At 40.3% G+C, this 26,332-nt stretch overlaps 1 protein-coding gene across 7 annotated transcripts in view; it reads left to right on the top strand.

The window, feature by feature from the left end:
- Window positions 1–2,417: 2,417 nt before the first annotated feature.
- Window positions 2,418–26,332, top strand: part of SYTL5 (synaptotagmin like 5) — a 238,668-nt gene continuing 214,753 nt past the window's right edge. For 6 of the 7 annotated variants that reach the window (XM_087426752.1, XM_087426755.1, XM_087426754.1 and 3 more), the window contains exon 1: window positions 2,418–2,475. The gene's annotated coding sequence lies outside the window, so the exon portion shown is untranslated. Of the gene's footprint in view, window positions 2,476–6,445; window positions 6,534–26,332 lie in introns of those variants that run through there. The other variant, XM_087426751.1, reaches the window with a different exon arrangement.

Genomic DNA, 26,332 nt, shown 5'->3' with positions numbered 1-26,332 from the left:
AATCTCTGGAGCTTTGCTGGAACTATCAGGAAGAACTCGCTTAACTCTGGGGCTGTCTTAGACACTGTCTGCCTAAAGAATGATGCCATCACAAGAGAAAGGCAACACGAATTAAGAATCCAAAGTAAATTATTCATCTTCTGTGTATTTCTCCCATTATTATTTTCCTGGAAAACTCCTAGTCTTGTTTTCAAGACTCAATTCAATTGTAATCTTCTGGTGAAATGTTTCATGTCCACTTTCACCTCCTCTGTGGAGGTTTGTGAGCTCCCTTCTCATTCCCACAGCACCTTGTACACATCCCTGCTACAGCATTGTTATGTGACTTTATTTGTTGTCTGCGCCTCCCCTTCCCCCACCCCTTGGTGTATGGCATTCTTGATGACAGCGACTTGCCCTTTTTCATCTCCATATACCTAGGACCTAACACAATGCCTAGTCAATATAATGTGCACATAGAAGGTGCACAGTAAATGCAAGTTGAAATGGATGAAGATATGATTCTAGTAATACTTATGATTGATCATCTTGCATAAAAAGACACATCATCTTGGATACACACACACACACACACACACATACACATTCTGGGGTAGTATAGGATTTTTGATAGGTAAGAATCTTGATCCAAGTACCTAATGGCTTAAAACAAAAAAGCAGCAAAAGCACTTCATTGAGATTAAACTTGAAAATAAGAGAGCAAGAGAGAATGAAGAGCAGGGGAGACTTTAGAAAAAGAAGAAATAATGTTGGAAAAGAAACACGACCTTATAGACTTAGAGTAGAGGCAGAGAAACTGAGGGAATGATATTATTCAGAAAAGTAGGTATAGATAATGAAGAAAAGTAAAGGAAAATAGATGGGAAAAGATGAAAAGTATAGAGGTAGAGGTGGAAGGCAGAGTAGGAAGGTCCTGGATGTTAGACCTTTGAGCTTTCAATAAAGATTTATTTTCCACTGTGTGTCAGGCTGTGTGCTGGGTTATTGGAACACTGGAATGACTGTCATAGTCTCTGCCCATTGTAGGGGAGATCTAGGTTTATAATGGTGGTAAAAAAAAGCAATGGGATGATAAGAAGTGGTGTATGTTGGGGGCAGATTGCCCATTTTCCTGAAGAGGCAGTAACCTTCCATTCTTTACCAGAGTTGTAGGAAGCATGGCAGCTGAAACGCTGTTCTCAAGTTGGGAAAGTGCTCCACTCTCTCCCCATTCCTGTTTCTTTCTCTCTGAACTCTATAATCCCTCACTCATGCCAAGATAAACAGGATTCTTATTCTATATGCTCTTTCTCCCAGTTTGATATGATGGAGGCAGGACCATGGTCTCATCTCCCCTCTACCCCTAGCAGAAAAAGATAATCTCTACCAGAAAAAGGCCAGGTCCCAAAGCAGAATTCCCAATCCATATTTGCTGGAGATATTACTTCTATAAATCCTGGCACTCTACGGTGCCCTGACTGTCCCAATAAAGCTTGTGTAGGGCCTCGGCAGCTCTTCCAAACCCAAGTCAGAATAGGAGGGTGCCCCCTGGTTCCAGGGTCCCATCATCCCTACTGCACTCTTCCAGGACCCTGGAGGATCTGAGAGGGGAGAGGCTTTTAGCCACCTCCGCGGGGTTGGTGACTCCAAGCAGGTGGGAGTAATTTGTGCACTGGCTGTGGTGGGCAGCAGGGAGACCTCGGGCATAGACACCAACTGTGGGAGGGTCTGGGCATTGCCAAATCCAGCTGGCAGGTGGAAAGTATCTCAGATGGGCAGCCCTGAGGTCAACGAGTCCCTGCAAGGTAAGGGTCTGGGGAGAGGGAGACCTGTGCAAAAGGATACACCTGGGATCTTGAGGAGCCAGGTGCGCCTGTCTCTGAGCTGGGTGGGTTCTGTAGCCACCACAAGGGGGAGACCGAGGGTGGCAGGGGTGGGGGGCTGTGCAGGGCTGGTTGTGGGTCCTGGGGCCGGCTGTGCAATCTGGAGCCGGCTGGCACAGCCTGAGGGAGGGCCTTGGTAATGCCGTGTCTAGATGGCATGTGGAAGGTGTGTTGAGCTCCGATGGGTAGCCCAGGGACAGCGGGTCCGAAGGTGTCGGGGGGCGGAGGAGAGGGGAGACCCACGACCGAGGCACTCGTGTTGCAGCGGCCAGCGGTTGTCTTGAGGGGCGGGCTATGCTTGGCGCGGCACTGGCTGGGTGGGCTCTGGCGCCGCCGCCTGGGGGCGTCGGGCAGAGAGCCCTGTGGATAGGGGCGGCTGGAGACCGCCTCTCAGCGCTCTGCCCTCGTACCTGCCGGGGGCGGGGAGGGAGAGGGGCGCACAGCGCGAGAGGCGGGCGGCAAGCGCGTGAGTCACTCCGCTCTCCCGGGTTAGGAGCAGGACTTCGCCTCCCGCTTGGGGTCTGCATTTCATCTCCAGCTTCAGCCACTCACCCTGAATACTGGCCCCCTCCTGAGGCTGGACCAGCTGCCTTTCCGTCTAGGTGAGGGCCAGGTAAGTTTCTCGTCTTTTGATGCCTCCTGCTTGGGTGACTCGGGGCGGGGGGGGGAGGGTCTCCCAGTCTGTGTGTCTGTCTGCCTTTGCTTCCTCCCTTTGGTTCTCGCCATTGGAGACAGAAAGTTAAATTTTTAAAACGCAACAGAGACTATCAAATCCATGCTCAGACCCCAAACAAGCCAAACTCTGGAGCCATGTTCTTAATTTCCCGGGTACCTTCAAATGTCCGGATGCAGCGTTTATGGAGCTAGGAATGTTTGATTTGTTTTGTGTGTTTCCCTCCTCCCCCACTTTCTTCCTGGGTGAGTCTTGGGGCAGGGGGTGGGGGGCAAAAAAGGTAGAAAGCTGATCTGGAATCCTTTGCCAGGGCGGTTTCCTCATTCTCGGCCAGGTGGCAGATGTTGCACTGTAGCCTGAGTTGGAATCTTGGAACCACCCTCCCCAGCCCAGGACATAGCAGAGCTGTAAGGTAACTGCAGTTGCTGCATCTCAATCTCCTCAACATTGACTGAATCAAAATGTTCTGGAGGCACGATTAATGTGAATGCCACGATGATACTGAAACAATTTGTTGAAGGACTCTATTGGATATTTTATTTTTAATGTATTGTATTCCAGGAAAATTTTAGGAGACTACTGCTGGTCATATTTTCTCTATTTTCAGAGATGCTTCAAAACCTATTATTTCCCTTGCAAGAAAATCAACGAGGACCTATTTTGTTTCTTATAAGGATTTAACAATGCAAAGCTACCTGTTAGTTTTCCTTTTTCTCTACCAGTGTGTGTGTGTGTGTGTGGGGGAGGTGTGCTTCCACTAACTGCCTTTAGAAAAATCAATGTGGGGAGTGTGAGACCCCTTTCTCTACCATTAGGAGCAAGTGTTTCTGTGACTATTCAATAGGTACTAATTATTGCTGTCGTTTTTGCTTAAAAGTAGCAGAGGAGAGAACCTCCTGGAATGCGTGCATTTGTGGCTCATGTTGACGACTCATTGCTGTATCAATATTGTTGGTTTGATGCAATGTTAACAGGTGATCTTAATTCACAGCACAGCATTCTTCTGTTCTAGACAAACATCCCTGCTGATATGGGAGGAAAGTACTGCCCCTCTCCCCCCACCAAACCATGTCTTTATCCTGCTTTGTGTGAGAGAGAAAGATGGGTGGGGGAAGCTTTTCTGGCAGTTGATTGAGTCGCCTATCATAAATTGCTCTTTCCTGAACTGTCATTTGGTTTATAGTCTGTGATTATAGAAAAGAACGCCCCCTAGGAAGAAAATTAATAAAACCTTACATGTTTAGTCGTATCACATGGATAACTTTTTAGAGTTGAGTGGAAGCTTCAATGATTCTCTTTTCCAAAGCTCTTTCCAGGGAGCCCCCCAAACTGAGTTAGGTTTCCCATCTCTCTGATAATGTGACTCCTCTCATCTGCATATCTCTGTCAGTGCTCACCATCTTGTGACTCTTGTTTTACACACCAGTCTCGCTCAAGATAGTAAAATTCCTTGGAAAGCAGGGGCAATATCTTATTCTTCTTTGTATCCCTGGAGCCTACTAAAGTGGGAATCTGTTGAAAGAATGAATGAATAAATGAATTCCGCAGTCCAGATTGGGTTGACCATTCCTTGAATACCACCCGGGCATGCTTTTTCTCATTCCTAGAAGATAATCCTTCTAATTCAGTGATTCTCAAAGTGTGGATCCTCTGACTACATGGTGTTCTAAATAAATGAGAGTTTGTCATATTTGGAAAACATCTATAAATTGTGACTTTTTTCTGCAAGTAAAGAAAAACCAATTAAAAGTGGCTTTAACAAATAGAGCGACCTGATAGCAGATGATCACTGGAGTTTGTTCAGTGGCCCAACAATGTCAGGGTTCTGGGTCAGTGCTTTACCCTCGTGGTTTCAAGATGGCTCTGACAGCTCCAGACATTACATCCTTAACTCATGTTCAGAGGCAGAAAATGAGGTGGAAAGGGGTAGAATAGTTTCCCTCACGCAACTTTCTCTTATCAGAGAATGAATATCTTTCCCTAAAATTCACCAACAGAATCTCCTTTGTATCTCATTTGCCAGAGCTGGGCCACGTGGCAGTCCTTAGTGACGTGGCAGTCCTTAGTGACGTGGCAGTCCTTAGTGACGAGGGAGGCTGAGAAAGTGAGAATCAGGCTTTTCAGCTTCTATGTATAGTGGAAAGGAGGCCAGGGAGAGGGGGGTTGGAGATGGCTTTGGGGAGCTAACCAGCAAGTGTGCTAGACTGTCATGAAAATGGGTCTATTTTAACCAGTGACTGTATTAATGATTGGTCCAAATAAAAAATTAAATATTAATCAATGTAGCAAAAGCACATTCAGAACAGGGTTCTCTCCCCAAGGTGTATGGTATTTTGCGGGTGCTAAATAATCACTTTGGTAGAGTGTGTTAACTTTTAGAGACTGCAAGTAGAAAAACATATATATATATATAGCTCGTATGGTTTCCATTATATTAAGTATAGGTCAGATCCTCTAGTTTCTGGAACAGAGTAAACGTTCAGTAAATAGTGCTCCTGTGAGTGCACTACTGAGGTTGGGAGCTTCACAGCTTCACAGGGACAAGTGGAAAGAGTTTAGCAAGAAAAAACTAATTAGTGATTTGGCACCCATGCCCTGAAATGATAGTTTATACAACCCTAGGGTCTTTAATTTGGATCCTAGGAACCTGGAGGGAAACTTAACAGGAGGAACAAGAACATAAGGAGAGGTAGTAGGTACTGACAATTTAGGTCAATAGATTTTCTTTGGGGGGCTGGGGGTCCTCTCTATACCTGTGCTGTGGAAGATGTACTACAAAAAACGTTCAAGATGATCCCTAGCACACAAAAAATTTTTAAGTTGATGCATGAAAAGAAGAGAGCATATATTACTGCCAGCTTTGATTCTTGACTCTTTCCCAGTAGGAATCCTGCAATATTTACAGAAGGACCAGGTTTTGGGACACAATGGTGAGAGATCAGCTAAGCAAGTACCAAGAGATTGAAATGTAACAATTTCAGGACCCCGTGCCTTATATTTCTTACCAGTCAAAAGAAGGCTATCAGTGGTTCTCAAATTTTGTTGCACTTTAAAAATCACCTGGTGAGCTTTTAAAAATCCAGATTAAAGGGCTGATCTCCAGACTACTTAAATTGGAACCTCTGGAAACAGGACCAGGTATCAGGATTTTTAAAACTCTCTAGATGATTCCAATATGCACCTGAGTTGGGGGACTGTATTAGTTTGCTCAGGCTGCCATAACAGAGTACTACAAACTAGTTGACTTAAATAACAGAAATTAATTTTCTCACAGTTCTGGAGGCTACAAGTCCAAGATCAAGATGTTGGCAGGGTTGGCTTCATCTGAGGTTTCTCTCCTTGGCTTGGACATGGCTGTTTTCTCTCTGTTTTCACATGGTCTTTCCTCTGTGCATGTCTTTGTCCAAATTTCTTATAGGGACACCAGTCATATTGGATTAGAGCCCACTCTAATGACCCCATTTTTACTTAATTACCTCTTTAAAGGTCCTATCTACAAATACAGTCAAATTCTGAAATACTGGGGGTTAGGACTTCAGCATATAAATTCAAGGAGGGGGGCATAATTCAACCCTTAACAGGAACCATTGGACAAGTACAGCACTTCTCAAACTTCAATGTGCATACAAGTCACCTAGAGACCTTTTTATAATTCAGGTTTCAATTTAGTAAGTCTGAATGGGGCCTGAGATTCTGCGGTTCTAACAAACTCCACGTGATGCCAATGCTGCTGGTCCACAGAGAATACTTTAAGTGGCATGATTTGGTCTAGATCGGTGGTTCTGAAGCTTTGACAGGCATTAGAATCACCTGGAGAGCTTGTTCAAAGCAGATTGCTAGGTCCTAGCCTCGGAGTTTCTGATTCTGTAGGTCTGGGGTAAGCCCCAAAATTTGCATTTCTAATAGGTTCCCAGGTGATGCTGAAGCTGCTGGTCCAGGGATGATACTTTGTGAACCAAACCACGTGTCTCTGACATTTTGCGACCTGAAGGTATTGGGTGAGTCTAGTTCATTACATACATATTGTATGTGAAGTTTATCTGTGGTATTTGCTATCCTAATCACTGAGAGTGTTGCTTTTTTTTTTTTTGCCAAGCTTAATTACTTTTTCTGCTCACGGGACAAAGGATGAGGAAATGAGAGAAAATGCTGCATTGAGGTCTCTTTTAATCTCTTATACAAATTGAGGTGAATGAATATAGAGCCTACACATCAGCTCATTTGTTTCTTTTCATGTTTCTTCTCCAATCACAGAGCTAAATTGCAGCGTGCCCTTATACCAGCTCAAAGATGATTTTACAAGACTGGTTGCTTGCTTCCCAATATGTGAGTTTTCTTGAAGGATTAACTATTCTAGAAATTGTGCAATCTCAAGGGGCATTGCAAATTTCTCAAAACACATTAATTTTAAATTCTAATTTAATCACATTTTTATATCTACATGAGACCAACAGTGATCTACATTAAACAATACAATATCCCCCTCTTCAAAGTCATTGGATCTGGGAAAATCGTCTGCCTGCTCTTTGAGAGTTGAATCAGTAAATTTCACATTCTGTGGATGATATTACTCGTGGGAGTAAAACAAGAGACTCTCTATAAATGTGGGATTAAATGGTTTAGAAACGTCCAAAACTTTAGTGACCTGGGTATAATCTCAAGAATGTGATTGTATTTTAGAAAGTAGAAATCTATCAAAAATAATAATAGCTATTTTTTTTGGTTGACTGTGGTGTGCTGGCCACTGTACCTATAGTATCTCATTTAACCCTTGTAACACACCTATAATATATCAGATGTGTGTGTCAGTTATATATTGCCATAATAATGCTGCATAATGACCAACTACAAAATCAGTAACATGTGGCAAAAAGCATTTATTGCTCATGTGTCTAGAGTCAACTGCAGGTTGGCAAGATGGCTTTCTGATCTTGGCTGGGATTGCTCACATGTCTTGGGGTTACCTGGATATTGGCTGATCTAGGCTAATCTTGATTGGAGTAACTGGTGTACCTGGGCTCTGTTGCACGTTTCTCATCCTCCAACGGGCTACCCAGCCATATTCTCAAGGCAGTTGCAGAGGTGCAAGAGAACAAATGGAAATACACAGGCCTCTTGAGGCCTAGACTCATAACTGGCATATCATTACTACCACCTTATTCTGTTGGCCAAAGCAAGCCACATGGTTATGCCCAGAGTCAGAGTGGGAGGGTCCTACAAGGTTACATGGCAAAAGGCACGGATGTAGAGAGGAGTGAAGACTAGGGGCCATTTTTTGCGATCTGTCACAGAGGAAAAAAGAAAGTTCAGAGACATTAAATAACTTGTTCAGATCACATTACTTAAAAGAGGTGAAGCCAAGACTCAAAAGCAACTTTGATGACAAAGATTAACACTTTTTCCTTTATGCCATGTTGCTTTTCTACTTTTCATTGTACCCTGTTTAGAGAAAAACTGTCAACAGAAGGTATACAGTCAGCCTAGAGGATAAAAAATTATCTTTGTACATTAAGTCACAACTGAGGTTTTACACACACATGTGTATGTATATGTACATTACGTTATATTTTTCTGTTTGCTCAATTTAAAGTATTTTATGTTATTTTTAATTTTTATTAGCATTCTCTATTGTGTCTCTCTGTGAAGCACCTAAAATATTTTCATTTTAAACTTATAAATGGATTTAACTTGTAATCTAATAAATCTTTTAAACAAAGATAAAAGCAAGTTTCTTGCTGCCCCATTTATTCTGGGGCTGTTCTCAAAAGAATGAGTCTTGCTAAAGTATTTCCCTTATTTATGACTTTTCCAAAGTTATGTCAGGTGTATAAGGCCTCTATTCAGAATGAATTTGCTGTTTCCATAAATGTTTTGAGTTTACCCTCGAGGCTTTCACACATTCTCCACATTCCTGGTGAGTTTTGCCAGCAATTGGTAGTTCACCTCCCGGCACTGTCTAGAGGAAGAGGTTACCTGTCATGTTTCCAGCCTGATCCTCTGACCCACCAGATTAGACAAGCTCAGTTGTGGAGATGGATACAATAGGCTGGCAGAGCCCAATGCCATTCAGCATTTGAATTGTATAACGAATTCTCTTTCTCCTGATTTCACGCTCAGCAATCAACCTTATGATTCCTCATGTTCATTGCCTTCAGGGAGAGAATAACCTGGTCAGGCTGTCTGGTCTGCCTGAAAGTTGTATTTCTCATTGTAATTACTAAGCCACCACTCTGGCTTTAAGCACTTGATGAGTGTTGTGAGTGTGAGTCAGCATCTAGCACCTTCAAATCCGATAAATGCAGAGACATTGATAAGATCAGTTATCTGAGGCTATACTGCTGAATGCCAGGCCTGATGATGATGATTCACCAAAGTGAATTAACACCAGCTAGTGTTTATTAATCATCTTCTGCATACCAGGCACTGTGCAACTTTATTTACATGATCTCATTTAGTTCTCATAACAACTTTGTGAGGTAGTACTTTTATTTCCATTTTACAAATAAGAAGACTGAGGTATAGATTAAAAACTATCCACAAATCAGATGGCTACTTTGGCAGAGACTTCTAGTTGCCACCCCATATCCTTTCTCACCTCCTCCCTTAGTGACAGAATTCAGTTTTATTCCTGGTGGTGCTGCATCCAGTGAACAGTCTTTGTTACCCAGCATCTCTTGCACTGAGGTATGATCCTATGACTGGGTTCTGCCAATGAGATATAATTGTTACGTTATGTGGGACTTCTAGGAAGCCTGCCTAAATAGAATTGACTTGCCTGGGAGGAGGACTCTTTTATACCTCCTGTTTCCTCCAGCCGCTAGCCTGGAATGCAGGCATGATGGGTAGAGCCATCTTGGACTATGGAGTGACCTCTTGGATGTACGCCAGCATTGAAGCTGTTAGAACAGAAAGATAGAAGAAGGAATCTGGGCCTGTGGTGGCACCATGGAGCTACTGTGCCAGCTCCATTCCAGAGATCTTTGCCTGCTTCCTGAACATACTAATGTTCTCTTAGCAGAGAGGAAAGGTAGGGATGGCTGTTGGGTAGGCAGAGGACGGTGTTTACACACTATGTGCCAAGTGCCTAACGTTTTAACTGAATAGATACATGCGTTTGAGTTCCATCTCTGACACTTACTAGCTATGTGTATTGGGCATGCCTTGTGCCTCGCTACACTTCCCTTCAACCCACCTTTTAGTCAAGCCATTGATCTAGTAACCAGTTTCATGTGGGTGTAACCAGATAGCACCTTACCTTAGCCTGACAGTGAATATTTCACTTTCTACCCCAGGACTTCTTTAGTGTTTCTACACAGGGGCCAGTTGGAATACCCTGGTGCCCACACATGTGTATTATGGAATGTGAGGGAGTTAAAGGCTGAAGAGTCAATCTTTGACTAACGTGGGAAAGGGAGCCAGGAATAAATGTTCCCTTCTTCCATCCTTAGCCAGATAATTCTGAACCGCATTTTAGTATTGTTTGCTTCTAAGAAGTTCTCAGAGGGTCTAAGCAGGATTAAGCCCCAGTTCTCTACAGTTGTGGCCAACTTAAAAATACACTCTTGTACTGATTTTCTCTCTTTTCCTATTCCCTTTCCACAATTCCCTACTTCTATTCCCTGGAATTACTTCCCCCAAAGTAAACTACGTGCTCCCAAACCCTTGTCTTAGGCTCTGCATTCCAGGGAGAACTCAGGTTAAGACATTGTTTAACCTTGAATTAAGCTGTATTGATAAAACTTTGGCACTTGCTGACACTTTTTTTGCCCGTTATATGATGAAGCAGTGTACTATCTGTGATGTACAAAGATGGCAATACCTTATGAAATCTGGTAGTATCAAGTATTGGTATGAACATGGATCAATAGGAATTGATACACCTTGTTGATGGGAATGCAAGTTTGGTAAAATGAATTTGGAAAAGAAAACTTGGCGCTATCTTGTGAAGTGGAACATCCACATACCTTATGACCCAGCAAGTTTTTTTCTAGGTGTAACCCCTAGAGAAATTTTTTTGCATGTGAACCAGGAACTCTCCTTAGGAATGTCTTTAGCAACGTGGTTCATAATACAAAAATACTGAAATAACCTAATTGTTCACTGATGGGAAAATAGATAAATTTAAAAATTTGATATTTATTATCCACAATAGAATTAACCACTGTTATATGCAAGAACATAGATGCATATTAGAAACAAAATATTGAATGAAAAACCAAGTCACCAAAGACTTCATGCAGTTGGGCATGATTTTTATAAAGCTCAAAAACAAACAATATAAACAATACCTTGGAAGGAATCATATATACATGATAAACTATAGAGCAAGGTAAACCCCAAATTTAGGCTAGTGCTTTCCTCTGATGGAGAGACAGAGGTGGGATAAGGTAGGAACATATAATAGATGCACTGACTTTAATAATGTTCTCGGTCTTGAATTAAGTGATTGGTTCATCAAGGCTCATTCATTATTATTCTTTATAATTTATTTAAATGTGATATAGATTCTTTTGTATATGCCAGATATTATATAATATTTTTTAGAAAATGAAACCACCACCAACAAAGACACTGTGCTAACAAAGCACAGCCTTGATGAAAGCCTACTCTAGCCCTCACTCTGAACTAATGGCTCTCAGAGTCAATGTTCTTCATCTTGTGATGTGTTTTTTCCCTTTGTGTTCCCAAGTATATTGTAATCAATTGAATATGGCAGGACACAGGTTCAGTTTTCCTTATGGCTCTTAAGGGTCACATCCTCTAGTATATTTAGAAAAGAGCGGTTTGTTATGTCCTCTCTGCTCCTGTGTCCACTTGCCTGTGGTTCCTATATGTCCTGAGGCTCCTCACTGCTCTCTGTTCTGCATGATCCAACTGCCATTTTACTGCTGGTCTCAGCACAGTGTTCATGAGCTACTATCTCCCTTGTTTCTGTGCTGTGTTTGTGTGTGAGTGTGTGTGTGTGTGTGTGTGTGTGTGTGTATGTGTATTGGGACGTAGTATAATGGTAGGGAGTGAGGAGGCTATTAACATGACATTTCTCTTTATAATTTCAAACCTACTCCTTTTCTTGACAATGCTATCACACAAAGCTGTAAGGTTGTACCAGATTTTAAATGCTAGGCCAGGGTTTATAACCTTTAAAACATTTTTGTGCCATGGACCCTTTGATGAAGCCTATGGCCTCTTTATCAGAATAATGGTTTAAATACATAAAATCAAATACACTGGATTACAAAGGAAACAAATTATATTGAAATATAATTATCAGAATATTTTTAAAAACCAAATTTGTGATATAGTAATGTATTTCTTTATTAATTTATTAAACAACAAGATCTAGTGGTGGGTCTAATGACCACCCAAATTTTAAAGTAGTAATGAGCATAAAGGATATTTCACAATAACTGTAATGTGACATGAAAAATATCAGTGATTTCTGTTGGTGACAAAGTCATAGGTGCTAATACTATTGTGGTTTGTTGCCTACATTTATATTTGAAGTAAGTACTAAATTTCAGTTAGAGATTAGTGAACATAAGGATGTATTTTTTTTCCCAATCAAGTTCATGGATCCTCTAAATTCTATCCATATACCATTGAGGTCCATGGACCCCGCATCGAGAACCTTGTGCTAAGTAAAACAAAGGAAATTACAACAGATGAAGGAAATAATTTTAAAGTGAGTACCCAATATTATCTAAACTATAGTCCACAGGAAAAGCACCTCCGTGGGATGCGGGGGAGGCATGAGTCCATCCCGATTCCCATTCTTACCTCGCAAACCTTCTCTTTGAGAAGACCTGACTCTTCAATGCCCTGTAGACAAGACTCCATACTTCCTTTAGGAAATCCTGCCTCTTTCTCAGAGGAGTTGGTCTTACCTTTGGATTCTTCAGTCTCCCTTCTCCACTCTATTTTCCCTACTAAGTGTTGTCCACCTTCAAATGACTTTCTAGTGACTCCCACACAACAATGCAGGGTGGGCTTCAGCTCCCTGAGGCCTTTCCACTGTGGTGAGTTGTAGTGAGCAGAGCACATGCACCCTTCCTAACTCGCCAGTAAAAACACTTCTTCTCAGAGATAGCACCGTCTTAAAATATAAGGAAAAAGAAGCATTATCCCGACTACCTGATAAATAGGCTGCTCAAGTGTATAGTGAAGCTTGTATTGTATAATTATTATGCAGATGAGGGAGAGTTCTTTATTCATCCCACAGCTCCTTTCACATGGACTCATTACTGAGCCATAAACCTTTTAATGTCTGTTAGCTGAGCTACACAAACACCTGGCTCCACTTTGAAATTTGTATGAGCCTGATTAGGTACTTAGTGTCATTTGTATCCTCCACAAAACCTACTGGTTGACTGATTTGTTGATTGATTTATTATTTTAACTATTTTTACAGAATTAGTAATGAATTTTTAATAAGCTTTATTTTTGGAACAGTTTTGATTTATAGAAAAATTGTAAAGACAGTACAGAGAGTTCCTGTACACCTATACCCAATTTCCCCTATTATTAACATCTTACGTCAGTATGGTACATTTGTTACAGTTAATGAGCCAGTATTGATACGTTATCATTAACTAAAGTCCATGCTTTATTCAGATTTCCTTAATTTTTACCTAATGTCCTTGTGCTGTTCTAGATTCCCCTCCAAGATCCTACGTTATATTAAGTCGTCATATCTCCTTAGCCTCCTCTTGACTGTGATGGTTTCTCAGACTCCTTTTTTATGATGATCTTGACAGTTTTGAGGAGTACCGGTCAGGTGTTTTATAGAATGTCCCTCAATTGGGATTCGTCTCATGTTTTTCTCATGGTTAGACTGGAGTTATGTGTTTTGGGAATGAAGATCACAGAGGTGAAGTGCCATTCCCACATCATATCAAGGGAACATACTGTCAACATGACTTATCACTGTGGATGTTGACCTTGATCACCTGGCTGAGATAGTGTTTGTCAGGTTTTTCCACTGTAAAAATACTCTTTTCCCCTTTTCCATACTGTCCTCTTTGGAAGGAAGTCACTATATGCAGCCCACATTTAAGGAGTGGGAAGTTATGTTACATCTCCTTGAGGGAGATCTGCATTGGAGATTTCTCTCTTATCCCTCATTTACTTATTTATTCAATAATTTATTTATATCAGTGTGGACTCATGGTAATGAATTTTTAATCAAATAATCCCAATCTTATTTATGGCCAGTGGCATGAATTTCTGTGACTAACTGTGGCTAGCTCTATAGTTTCTAAGCACAGAAAAGAGTAAAACCAATGGTGACACATAGATTTTGTTTCACTATTTATCTATCTTTCCATTTTTTGTCAAATTTTTGGTTTAATTTCTAACTAAAAGAATAATTCAGTAACGTGGTAAAAAAAACTTCAACCATCAAAGAGCACACGGTGAAAATTAGGACTACTTTCTACCCCATACCCTTGTATCCCTCTTCAGAGGCATCTTCTGTTAACTGTTATTGATATTTTTCTAGAAATTTTCAGTGCATATATCAGCATATATCTATCATTTTGCTTCTTTAGACTCTAAGGAAGAGAATCAGGAGAGGGATAGCAGGGTAATGAAAGGGAAATAAAAAGAGATGGCAGGAGCAGACCAAAGATGATTAAGTCAATCATAGAATTCTTAACTCAATCACTATATTTTCTTGGAAAACAGTTCATTTTTCCAGGTTCTTTCTGGTGGAGTTTTGCTGCATCTGTGCATTTTAATCCTTGATTATCAAGGAGTGTGGTTCTATCAGTCAAGTTTCTTAGTTGAAAACAACCAAATCCCCTCTGTGTACTTTAAGCACAATGGTTTATTTGAAGGTATTAGGTGGTATGGTGTTTCTGGCCCAATTCTCCCCACCTCTACCCATGCCTTTTGGACCTGTGACTTTGTAGTTTTTATCACTTAAGGAGACTATTTCTATGTCTCTTGATTCTTAGGTTGACCATGGGACTTGCTTTGACCAATGAAATGTTAGTAGGTATGCATGTAGAGGCTTGAAAAAGCATTTGCACATTTATACTTTTGTTCTTGCTCCTCTGTCATCTGCAAGAGAACATGCCAAGGCTAGCCTGCTGGAAGATGAGAGACGTGATACAGAGCCAAGTCATTCCAGTTGTCCCAGTTGAAGCTATCCTAGATTGGCTCACAACCAATTGATGTCCAGACATGTGAGTGAGCTGAATTGCAGCTGACCACAGATACACGAGCAAGCCCAGCCCATCTGAACTCTGCAGATTCATGAACTAAATGCTTATGTTTGTATGTCACTGAAGTTTAGGGGTTGTTATGCAGCGTTAGTGTGGCAATGAATAACTGTCACAGGTAGTTTACAGAATCCTTGGGAGGGCCAGAGAACCTGGTTAGGATGTTACTTGGCCAGGAGGACTGCCAACTATACCACAGGACGTTTATAGCAGAAATTTCACTCCTGTTACCTCATAGTACTCAGTACCTGTGATGCTAGAGAATAGAACCTTCACTGGTTTCTCCAGAGGAACCAAATGCCTCCAACCTATTGCTTGAAGAATCACCGATATCCTTCACAAAATTTACTTCCTCATTCCAGTCTTCCTGTGGATGCATTTGACTGGTAGAATCTAAATCATACCTGGAACATTAGCTGTGAGGGAGTGTGGAAAATGTTTTTTTAGCTTTCTAGCCTTTGCAGTACAAGAAGATCTGCTAGAAGGGGTTTGGAGTAAATGTGAATGAGTCACTCTCCAGTATCTGCCACAAAGGCATAGAGAAAAGAACTCAACTTCCTGAACCCCTGATTGTCTGCCATCTCTGCATGGGGACAATCAAGTTGTTGACACTCCCAGGATTTGAAATCCTGAGGCGAGGAGTCCTGGACCCTTTAGTTACTCTACACCAGACTTGCTATGGCAGTCTTAGCTCCAGGAAAGCAGTTTGGTTCTGATATTGTTGACTGAAGGTACTTCCTGCCTTTTCCTCCTTGGTGTCTGGCAGAGTGAGTAGCATGTGAATAATTCCAGGTGAAACAACACTTTATTTTAATTACATTGGACACTGTAAACAAGGAGTTTGACCTCATTTCACTTTCTCTGTAATGAGTGAAAAGCCACAAGCAATGGCATAGAGAAAAGCATATTCATGCTCTCATAAGGGAAAGATGTAAAGGAAGAAATACATCAATGTCTGTCCATCCCCTATACTCATATGCCAATTCCTTTGATTTAAGTATCCTAAATACCTAAAGGGTGACAGTATTGGTCTGATGGATTTTAAGCTCACCCTTGCCCTCCAACTCCACTCCCACCACAAACTAGAATGGCTCTCTGAAGTGTCTGGTCTGGGTCATATGGCATTAACTGATTGACAGAAGACATTTCCACTAAATGAAAGGGCTTTGGGTGTAGGTGTGTTTATTTGTAAAGTGCCAGTTGTGAGATTGGCCACATGAAACCTTTATTCTCTCCTTTTTTCCTGTGAAGACCTTGTTCTAACTAAATATTTGCTGAAACATTTTGGTGACCTCTTTGTGTTTTAGTCTAATAGGCAACATCATGCTGTTGCTAACATTACAAACACTGAAAAGGATTGCATTTGTGAAATATTTTAAGGGAGGGGTGAAAATAAGTATTCGGCTGTATAGCCAATATCTTGATTCTTGACTCGTTACCAGTAAAAGAAAGAGCAACCCCATTGAAATATATATATGTTTCTGAAGAGCACATAGTCTATAAACATTCCCAGGCATGGCAACATGACCAGAACATTTACTTGGAGGATCGAAAGATATTCTGATATTGCCAGGATGCTGCTTGGCTGATATAACTTTGTACATCTAGGCATTTGGTGATCAATATCCCTTGTATATTGATAGAGAATCTAAATATGGAATAATCCACTCACCTAACTAGGAGTTTGTGGTAGACACTCATTGTCATTTTCTGAGGTAAATTTCCTTGTATGTTACCAAAAATATTGGTGCCAGGGTCTGAAACTTCTGTTCACAAAGGTACCATACTTGAATCAAGACTTAGGCCAGGGGAAACCTACTTTCACAGATTGGCACCACTTACACCACTCACTGGGTCTCCCACTACTCCCCTCCCTATATAGAATCTTCTCCCCTGGCCAACTGATATAATCGTTGGCCGTGGATGATATCATATACATTTCTACCTTTGCTTGTACGTTTTGACCTGCCTAGAGGACCTCCCTGGCCCTCTCTGTGCATCTATGATCTACCATATAAGGCCTGGCCTGGTGTAGACCAAGGTAAAGCTTAGCTATAAATCCAGAATTCTCCTGGTTTGCTCAGCCTTTGCCCACCACTTCCTCCTCCGAACTTCTAACACACTTATACTTTTGGCAGCTAGGCTAGGTCTTCTGTGCCTCCAAGATGCCTACTCACAGCTAAAATGTTAGCCTCTAGAGGATACAAATAGACTGACTTGTAATTCTGTGTATCCTCAGCCTCTATATCAGTGCCATATAGATATAATCAGTCCTCAATTGATGGGATGTGCTATGTAGAACCTCCAGCACAAAGCTACCAAGTTTGGGCAGCAAAATCCCTTGCATTTCCCTAGAGCTTCCTACGCTGGCATTTCTGACTTCTGACTTCACTATTATTTTTAAAAGGGTCACATGTTCCCTTTGTTACAAAGGGTCACATGATTCCTTTATCCCTTCTCTCCAGTAATGGAGAGGAAAAGCCTTTTGTCTCAGTCTTTTGTCCCAGATACCTCCTTATGCTTTATGTGTATGAGGTACTGAAGCAGTGTGGCCTTTGGCCTGTGGGCTTGGCTGATTATCTCATTTAATCATCACTACAGCCCTAAAAGGTTGGTGCCATTATTATTCCTATTTGGAGATGAAGAAACTGAGGCATGGAGAAATTAAGTAACCTAATGTCACAAGCTATTAAGTGGAGGATCCAGGATACACATCAGAACACTCTGGCTCCCACGTCTGTGCTGTTAACCTCTACATCACACTGCCTTTCTTGATGCCCAGTTGGTGTCCGTTAGATGATCTTGTAAACCTCAGAGTTTCCTGAGTTAGAAAGTTTAAGCAAATGGAAGGGATTGCTAATCTAGGAACAACTTCTGTTACTCTCACTGTGGTACCGAGAATCCCAGAACATCCTCTTGGTGGAAGAACTAAATGGGTGGAAATTAGGTATGATACTCCCCTAAGGCCATAAAATACAGGACTTCAGAAACATCCATGTCATTAAGATCAAATCTTGTCTATAAGGGCAAAGCCAGGATGTGAATCCATACCAAGTAAAGCACAGGGGTTGGAATTCTGCTGTTGCCACTTATTGGTTATAACATGGGTGTGTTACTTTACCTCTCTTACCTGGCACTTACTAAATACTAAATAAGTCTTAGCTATTATTTGTATAGCACGATGTTTCTTTAGCTGTCTATCTTTCATTATAACAAAGCACAGTGTGACCAGCTTTTATGTCAATTAGAAAGCCGCTTGCCTCCATCTCATTGAATTAAATAAACATGTTTGTAAAAATGAGAGGGAACATTGATGATGAAAAAATGGATACTCAAGAAGTCTAGATGGTCAGGGTGACTTTGTTTCCTTTGTAATAGAATGACGAGTTGGAAGGAAAAGGAGTGAGTCACTCTAATACTGAAATGCTACCAATTTAGGATTTGTTTTAATTTATTATTTTATGACTGTTGCTTGTTTCCTGTTGCTGTTCATTTCTTATTCATTGGGGGAACAACAATCCTTTTCTGGCTTTTTGAGTTTCATAGCTGAGACATCCACTTTAAAACACATTAGCCAAACCTTCCCCCCACCCCACTACCACCTCATCACCATCTCAAACACCAAAAGTCAAATTTCCAAAATTGTCCAGAAGTATTGGATGTGCAAAAATGTTGACATGTGTTTTCTTTTTTGTGATTGCTTCCTATGAAGTGTTCAGCATAGGGTTATTAAGGGGAGGATGAACATTAAGGATATTTGTGTTGTCACTTCCCCTCTCTTAAAATGATGTTGGGTGGAGAGCCTTGAAGAGAAAGATTCTCAAATTTTATGCAATTATAAAACTCAAATATTGGGGGAAAACATTCCAAATGACAATAAAACAAAATTATTAGGACTTAGCAGTTGATGATTCACTTTAAAGGGGAGAGTTTGAAGTAATAACATAAGTAAATATTAGCCTAGGGAAAGTCTGGATGTATTGTATAGAATGTTTAAATGGAAGTTATTTTTTCATTTTGTGCTGTGCCTTACCTGGGACTACTGAATGCATTTTCCATCTGTACACATTTGTTCTTACAACATATGCCTTCTGGCAATGCCCTTTATTACCCTTGGAAACAAAGGCACCTCTTCTATGATGTAGTTTAAATTTAACTTCTTCAGTCCTCAGAGATTGGTGGAGACGTGGCCTTACCTCTCCCTTTAATAAGCCAGGAACATGGTTATTTCAGATGCTGGGAATCAATTTCCTGCCCCTGTATGCTCAAGGAGCCCTGGGTCTCATTACATGTGTCACAAGTTTGTCATGATTGTCTCTAGTCCCCTCGCTTAGCTGATCACACATATCAGCTTTTCTCTCAGTCACCTTTGCTGCCTAGTAACTGAGTTTCCATACTGGTGCCTCTCTCTGACCCATCCCATCACCGAACTATGCATCCCATCACCGAACTATGCACAAGGGACTCTTTCTCAAAACCCCACTAACAGAAAGCTGTCTTTTTTAAGGCTTGGAGATAACATCAGAAAAGTACAATGCAGAAAGGAAATTTGAAACTGGGGATCAGATATATTGTGCTTTTAGTCCATAGGCCCTGCCCCTCTGCAAGGAGTCCTGTCATCTTCATTCTCCTTACCTCCTGGCCTGCAGCTGTGTTGCAGAGGCCCACCTATGGTCCCTCCATAAGAGTCATCATTTTCATATCCTCAATCCTTTCTATTCCTCCATGCCAGAAGAAGCAGAAGCCCTTTACAGTCATTATAAGCTTTGCTGAATGGATCCTGGGCATAATAAAAACAATCTTCTACATCATTCTACGGAATCCATTGCCCCTCACTTGGAAGCATCAGTTCATGGTTTTCTCCCACTAGTAATCTCCCACCTGCTTGGCTACAAATGCTCCCCAAAATAGTGTCCTGAAGAAGGAAAGAAACACCTTTTGGGTTCTACTCTGAAGAGTAAGAATTGCTGTAGGTTCAAACAGCATTTTCTTTGTCTCCTAGTTCAGTGGTTTACAAAGGATGAATATGACTACGGAACCTGGAAGAAAGGTAAATTTAAAATATAAAAAAAACTTGTGTACCTTCTTGAGAACACCCGAGGCCTAACTCCAAAGGTCTAATCCCCCAAGATTTCATAGAACTCATGTGCCTAGTAGTAGGTGGAGTTCCATGTGTTTCAAAAAAACCCACTGCCACGAAAAATCAAGACTTCACTTCAAAGAACACTTAAGCCCACTTAGTAAATACTATGAATTTCATGTGTAAATCCTATTTCTAATCTTATTTAAGTTCTTCTGATTTAGCTCTTTATTAATTACCGTGGTGGAAGCAGGTGACATACTTAGTTACCATATGGATTTTTTCTATTGTTTTGTTTGAAAAACATCACTATCGTCTGAGGAGAGACTTAATATTTAGTGACTTAATTCTAAGCTTCTGGGTTTATTTTATTCAGTCAAGTTTTTAAAGATGTATTTAATGGGTTCCTGCTAAGGGTCAGACACTCTACCAGGCACCAAAGATGATTCAGACAGATCCCACTCTCAAAAAGCTTATATAACCTCCTGGAGAGACTCAACATACATATAAATAAATACAAGGTAGAAATTTGTGTGTACCCTAAGAGAGGTCTAGATAAAAAGGGCATTTACATCACTTAATATTCAAGATCAGTGTAATTCCTCTGTCACTTTCTACTAGCTACCTAGGGCATCTAACTTTAGGTTCACATCTTTGGATCCCAACAGACTTGGTTTCAAATCCTGCCTCTGACACATAACAACTGTAGACCTTGGGTTGTTCCTTTATATTCACTGAAATTCATCATCTCCGTTTATACAATGAGGTCAATAATTTCTCAGAGGATGATGGTGAGGATTAAATGAGATAACACATATAGTATATAAAGTGCTTGGTGCATAGTAGGTACCTAGCAGGTGTCTTCTCTTCCATTACTCCATAAGTAAGTGCTCTAATGTGTGAATACTTACTGTATAGCCCATAGAAGTAGGAAGTCACATCTTCCAATCTGAGGGTATCAATACATTATGACATATTTGAAACTTATTTTATCATGAGGCCTTCCCTGACTACCCTATATAAAATAACACCGTAGTACCCCTCAATCTCTTTTCTACTTTTTTTCTCCCTGGCATATATCTGAAGTATTACATATTTACTTGTTTATTTACTGGCTGTCCACAAGAGCAAGGGCTTTGCCATTTAGTTCACCGCTATATCCCTGGGGCCTAGAACAGTGATTAGCATATAGGCAGTGCTCAATAAATGTTTGGTAAATGAATGATTATAGAGATTAAGACAAATTTTAATCAAAGCAAATTTAGTTTTTTTCTTTGTATTGGCTTTTGTGATAACATAGAAAACTTTTTGGAAAGTGAATCAATATCACTGGTATGTTGGATACTGAAGTTTTGGAACTTGACCATGTTTGTCAGCTCATCTCTTAGCTATTTTGAATTTTTTCCTGTGTGTTATTTGCATGTCTCCAGAATCCCTCCCTTGAACCCAATCAATCTCTCTCAGCTCTAGTAATTTATTTCCTGCCAAGGATATCTCTGATTTCACATTTTTAATTTCCACATCTTGGTTTCTTTTCCCTCCCTGACTCAGTGGTTTCTGTGTAATAGCTGCTCTGTCACATTTTCACCAGTAGGTGCCAGTATCTGATATGACTTATAGAGACAGATCGACCACTTATGGAGGTTTCTTTTTCTGTAAAATGTTCTGTCTTTTGAGGAGAATTCAGAAAGAGCAAAACATTCTCTCTGCTTGTACGAAGGCTGTGTTGCATCTTATTGACCTATAAAAAGATGGCATGACTGTGGGTGTTATATTTTGAACAAAAGGCTCTGACACCATTTTTTCACATAAATAAATGGGGATTCTTTATGGAATCTTTCTGATGGATATGTCCACACACTGTAAAGATTTAAAAGGTGTATTTAAATTAACCTAAAAGGCAATTATGCCATTCCATTTCTCAAATATTCAAGGAATTCTTCCATACATTTGGGCTACTTACTGACAAATCCATAGTCATGGTTCCCAGTTCGCATCTTAGTTTTAGAGAGTTTTGTTCAAAGCTCTGTGGTTTAAAAAATAGTTTAATGTAAGATGACGACAACCAAACCAGGACACTTTCAAGAATGAAAGGGGTTGGTATTAATAGTTATGCCAGCACAATAGGCATAAACTGAGACTGTTTCAGGCAAACCAAGTTGCCTAGTTGCCTTAGTTGGGTGGGACATGTGAAAGGAAACTTTTCCAATGACAATAGCATTTGCCTAGGAGAGATCAAAACTAAATGTTGTGTTTCACTACAAGTGGCTCTACCTACTTTGTCAGGACAAAGAACATGAGCTTTTAATGACCTAAAATACTAGACCCTTACTTGACCTGTCTGAAATCTCGTTATTGACCAGTGAACAGTGGAACCTGTTTTAACCAATTGTATTTAGACCTAAGGACTTACGCTGCCTTATCCTAGGTGCTGCTTTTGAAGTTGATCCTTAATTAGCACAAACCACCAAGAAACCCTCTTCCTAGCTCTTACAAACTATTGATTTTAACCCTCTGGTAAAATAGTCAATGAATTCCTTTCCTAGCATGTGTTTCCTGACTGGTAAGGGTGTTTTTAAGCTCTGGGACTCGTTGTTTTACTATCTGACACTCATATGAGAAGAGTTAAACCCTTAAATTCTTCTCTTTTACCCTTGAATTCTTTGATGAGACCTAGAAACAAACTGGTTTGTGACACGGACTCGCATAACTCAATTCCAAAATTGTTAACTGTTCCACTTTATCTCCTTATCTTAAAAACTCCCAAGGGATGGCAAGAAGAGGAAAATGCGTGCTGATGTGGAAGGTGATGGAGCTGTTCCCTTGCCCCAACTCTTCCTAAGATAAGTGGTCGCCTGTCTTACTAGGACTAGTCTTTATGAGAGACCAAAGCACGTAAACAAAGGCTGCCCAGACTGATAAAATACATGTTTCGATGTGTACGGGGGAGATGGTTGTATGCAATTTTACCAACTTGGCAGAATTAATTCACAAGTGCTCCTTATGTGTTATCTTGACCTTCCCCTGGATTCCCTCCCCAGCGTCAGTCACGCAATCCTAACTTTTATTGGAAGTGAAAAAATGTCTGAAAATATGGCTAATTTTTAAAACGACTTCAGAATACTTTCAAAAATAGTATCAGAGAAGACACAATGGAAATGCTGAGGTTGTATAGGTCTGGCTTAAACTTTGCCTGAACTGGTTATAGAAAGGGAAATTGGATTTTATTACTTAAACATTTTACACATGTTGCAAAGAGGAAGTAAAAGTGTTACCTGGAAAGTGCAAGTGTACTTGTCCAGAATCTTCCCGTGATTTTATGACACTTGCGTACTGTATCTACCTGTCTACTGCCTACACACAGGGGAAATATCCAAAGTTTTGTGGAACCTGAAACTTATAATTTAAGTGACTGGCTTTAAGAAAAGGATTAAAAAGTAAATACCTCATACATTCGGTCCTACTCATCCACCTGCCTAGGGAAGGAACCTTCTCATCCACTCACTCACTGCAGTCCCACCCAGTACATTCCTTTACGTCAGGGGTTGGCAGACTACCTCCCGTGCCAAATCTGACTCACCACATGTTTTTGTGTTGGAACATAGCCACAACCATTCCATTACATATTGTCTATGGCTGCATTTGCATTACGACGGCGGGGTTGGATAACTGCCACAGAGACCATATAGACTTGCAAAGCCTAAAATATTTACTCTTTGGCCAGTTACGGAAAAGTTTGCTGATTCCTGCCTTACACAGTGGTTGTGGGTTCCAGCTCCACTTCTCTCGGAACCTATTCAAGAGGATCTAAAATAACCATTCAGTGTGCCACAGAATGGTGTAAGGCACATTAGATTACATCAACTAGCCAAATACTCATGTTGCCCTTTTGATCTCATCTTCTAAGAAGTCCAAAAGAAAATGTAATATTCAGTATAATAACTCATCCTTGATTACTAGCACAATTATTTTTCCTTAGCTTGTTAAATTTCTTTTTTGTCTTAGTGATTTTTTTAAATTTGGTAAGCCACCTCATTTCTTATTTGGAAGGTAGAATTTAAGTGGTAAGTTAACATGATACAATATCATCCTGTCTAACGGTTGAATGGTGCTTTAGAATATATTAAGCCTGACTAAAATTGCTATGTTAAAAGCTACGTGCAGTTTGTGCTTATAACTTCCAGGGCGAAGATGCAATTTATCATTGGGACACCTGAGCTTTTGTGTATGTGGGAAAGATACCACTTTAATGCATCTTTTGTTTATTCAGAGGCAAGACCCAGATCCCATTATGTATAAAATTGTAAAATGCTGTCTTTTTTGGAGCATGCTGTGTCTCTGAAGGATTGTTATGCTGTTAATGGACTTTTCTCCTTTTTGCTTCCTTTAAAGGGCGTGAGTTGTGGGCCCAGGAATTTGTTGGAGAAGGCAGAAGACAGAGGGCTCTAAACTGAGGAAAAAGGGGCTTTCCTCCTCAGCAGCAGGATAGCATACTGAATGGCTAAAGAGGAAGGGCGTCAGTATGAAACGCCCAGGAATGGGTGTGACCTGTGGGCTCTAGAAAAAAAATGTCCAAGAACAGGTTTTAAACCTTTCTAGATTTGTGTAGAAATTCCTTTCTGTTTACCACAAACCTTCAATCAAGTTAGTGAAACGATAGCCTAGTGTTTATTCTGCTTTGGTGAAAAATAGGCAGGGCTGTGTCAATGGTTTGGATCAGGTACTGTTGAGCTAAATGAAAGTGAGGAGGGCAAGATGTAGAGGAAACTAGAATGCAGCAGGTACAAGATGGACAGAGGTGGCCTGGGGAGGATTGAAGAGGTGGTCTTAGTAGGAGCTAAGATAAGTGGCCACAATTGGGGAACCTCAGAAGCATTTGAGGAGGGAACTGGTTATTTTTTTTTGATAAATCAAAAGAGGTTTCTTAGAAAGCTGGAAAACTTGAGTTGCATATATAAAGCACTTTCACATACAGTTATTAGAATGACTTTAGTGTTATGACTGAGAGAGATGAAAAATATAACTGATTTGGTTTTGTCCCTTCTAAGGAGGAAAAATGTGACGAGAATTCAGAATTCAATCAGGCTGCACAGAGATTAACTGAAGGAAGTTAGCTGCAAAAATAATTGGAATTCAGTGTTGACTCCTAGGGAAGTCAAACAGATAAATTACTTTAGGGTAAAACCTGAAACCAGCAGAGACAAATCCCCCTCAGAAAAGTATTGATTGAGAGTCTCCAGCTTCATAGCAAGTATAAAAAGGGCTAAAGCCATCTATTAGGGCCTCACACAGGACGATCATCCTAAAGCTTGGATCCTGTGTCCTGACTACCTTGCCTGTCCTCTGAGATGGTAACTTCAGTTTGACTAGTTGGTGATCTCAGTATTCTTAAGTATTGTGATTGTGATATTGAGACAATTAGTTATCCTTAAATATTCATTTTTTTCCTTTTATAAGTTAACAGAACCCCAGCTTTTTAGCTGGGCACATGGGTACTCAGAATAAAGATTACATTTCCTAGCCTTCTTTGTAGTTAAGTTTGACCACATGAATACAGTTTTGTCAAAAGGATATAAGAAGTGGTATGCAACATCCAGAAGCTATCTTTGAAGGGAGAGGGGACCTATATTTAGGTGTTCAATGGTATATATGCAAGGGAACAAGTACTTTTCGAGCCTCTACCTGTCTCATGGTTGTTAACATTCTATTGCCCAAAGCAAGGCACGTGCCTGGACTCAGAATCAAGGGGAGGGAAAATATATTCTGTCTCTTGATGTGAGAAGCTGTGAAGTCACTTAGCAAGAGGCATGGATACAGAAATGGGTAAAGATTCAGGGCCATTAATGCAATCAATCTAACCTTAGAACTAATGCTTTTAAAATAAGCTTAGAATAAATTCGGGAATAGATTTTCATAGTCATCATAATACTCTCTCTGTATTTCGTATTTAATGTATTTACAACATTGAAGAGAATTTAGCATGTTAGAGAATGTGACAGACTTAGATTGTGATTCCAATTTCAAATGTATCCTTTTGTCATTAATTTTAGTCATTTGGTTTATAGTTGAAAGGTGTAAGATAACTTTACTGAATAAACAATATTGAAGGTCTAAGAAAATTTGAGATTCACTGAATTGTTAAATTGAATTTTTAGATTTTCTAGAGTTAAGTACTTGTAAAAATACTTCATTTAGTGCTCTTCTTAAATTTTAGCTCTTCTGAAAGGCTTTTCCTGACCATACTATTAAAATTGACTGTATCTCCTTACTTTGTCTTCTATTGAGCACTTACCTGACATTATATTATATATTTGAATGACCAGTTTTACCTATTAAAATGTGCTCTCCATAAAGGTAAGAATTTTGTTTTGCTTGCTACCATATCCAGAACATCTATAAAAGTGCTTGGCATATAGAAGGTGCTCAAAAAATTTGTTGAGTGAATGAAGCTTTTACTTTTAGGTCATGCATTTGTAATGCTTAAAAAGAAATTTGA

This window comes from Ceratotherium simum, chromosome X (genome assembly GCF_057802395.1).
Source record: "Ceratotherium simum simum isolate JZ-2026a chromosome X, ASM5780239v1, whole genome shotgun sequence".
NCBI lineage: Eukaryota > Metazoa > Chordata > Mammalia > Perissodactyla > Rhinocerotidae > Ceratotherium > Ceratotherium simum.
The sequence above is the reverse complement of the archived record's forward strand: the minus strand, read 5'-3'. Positions and strand labels throughout refer to the sequence as shown.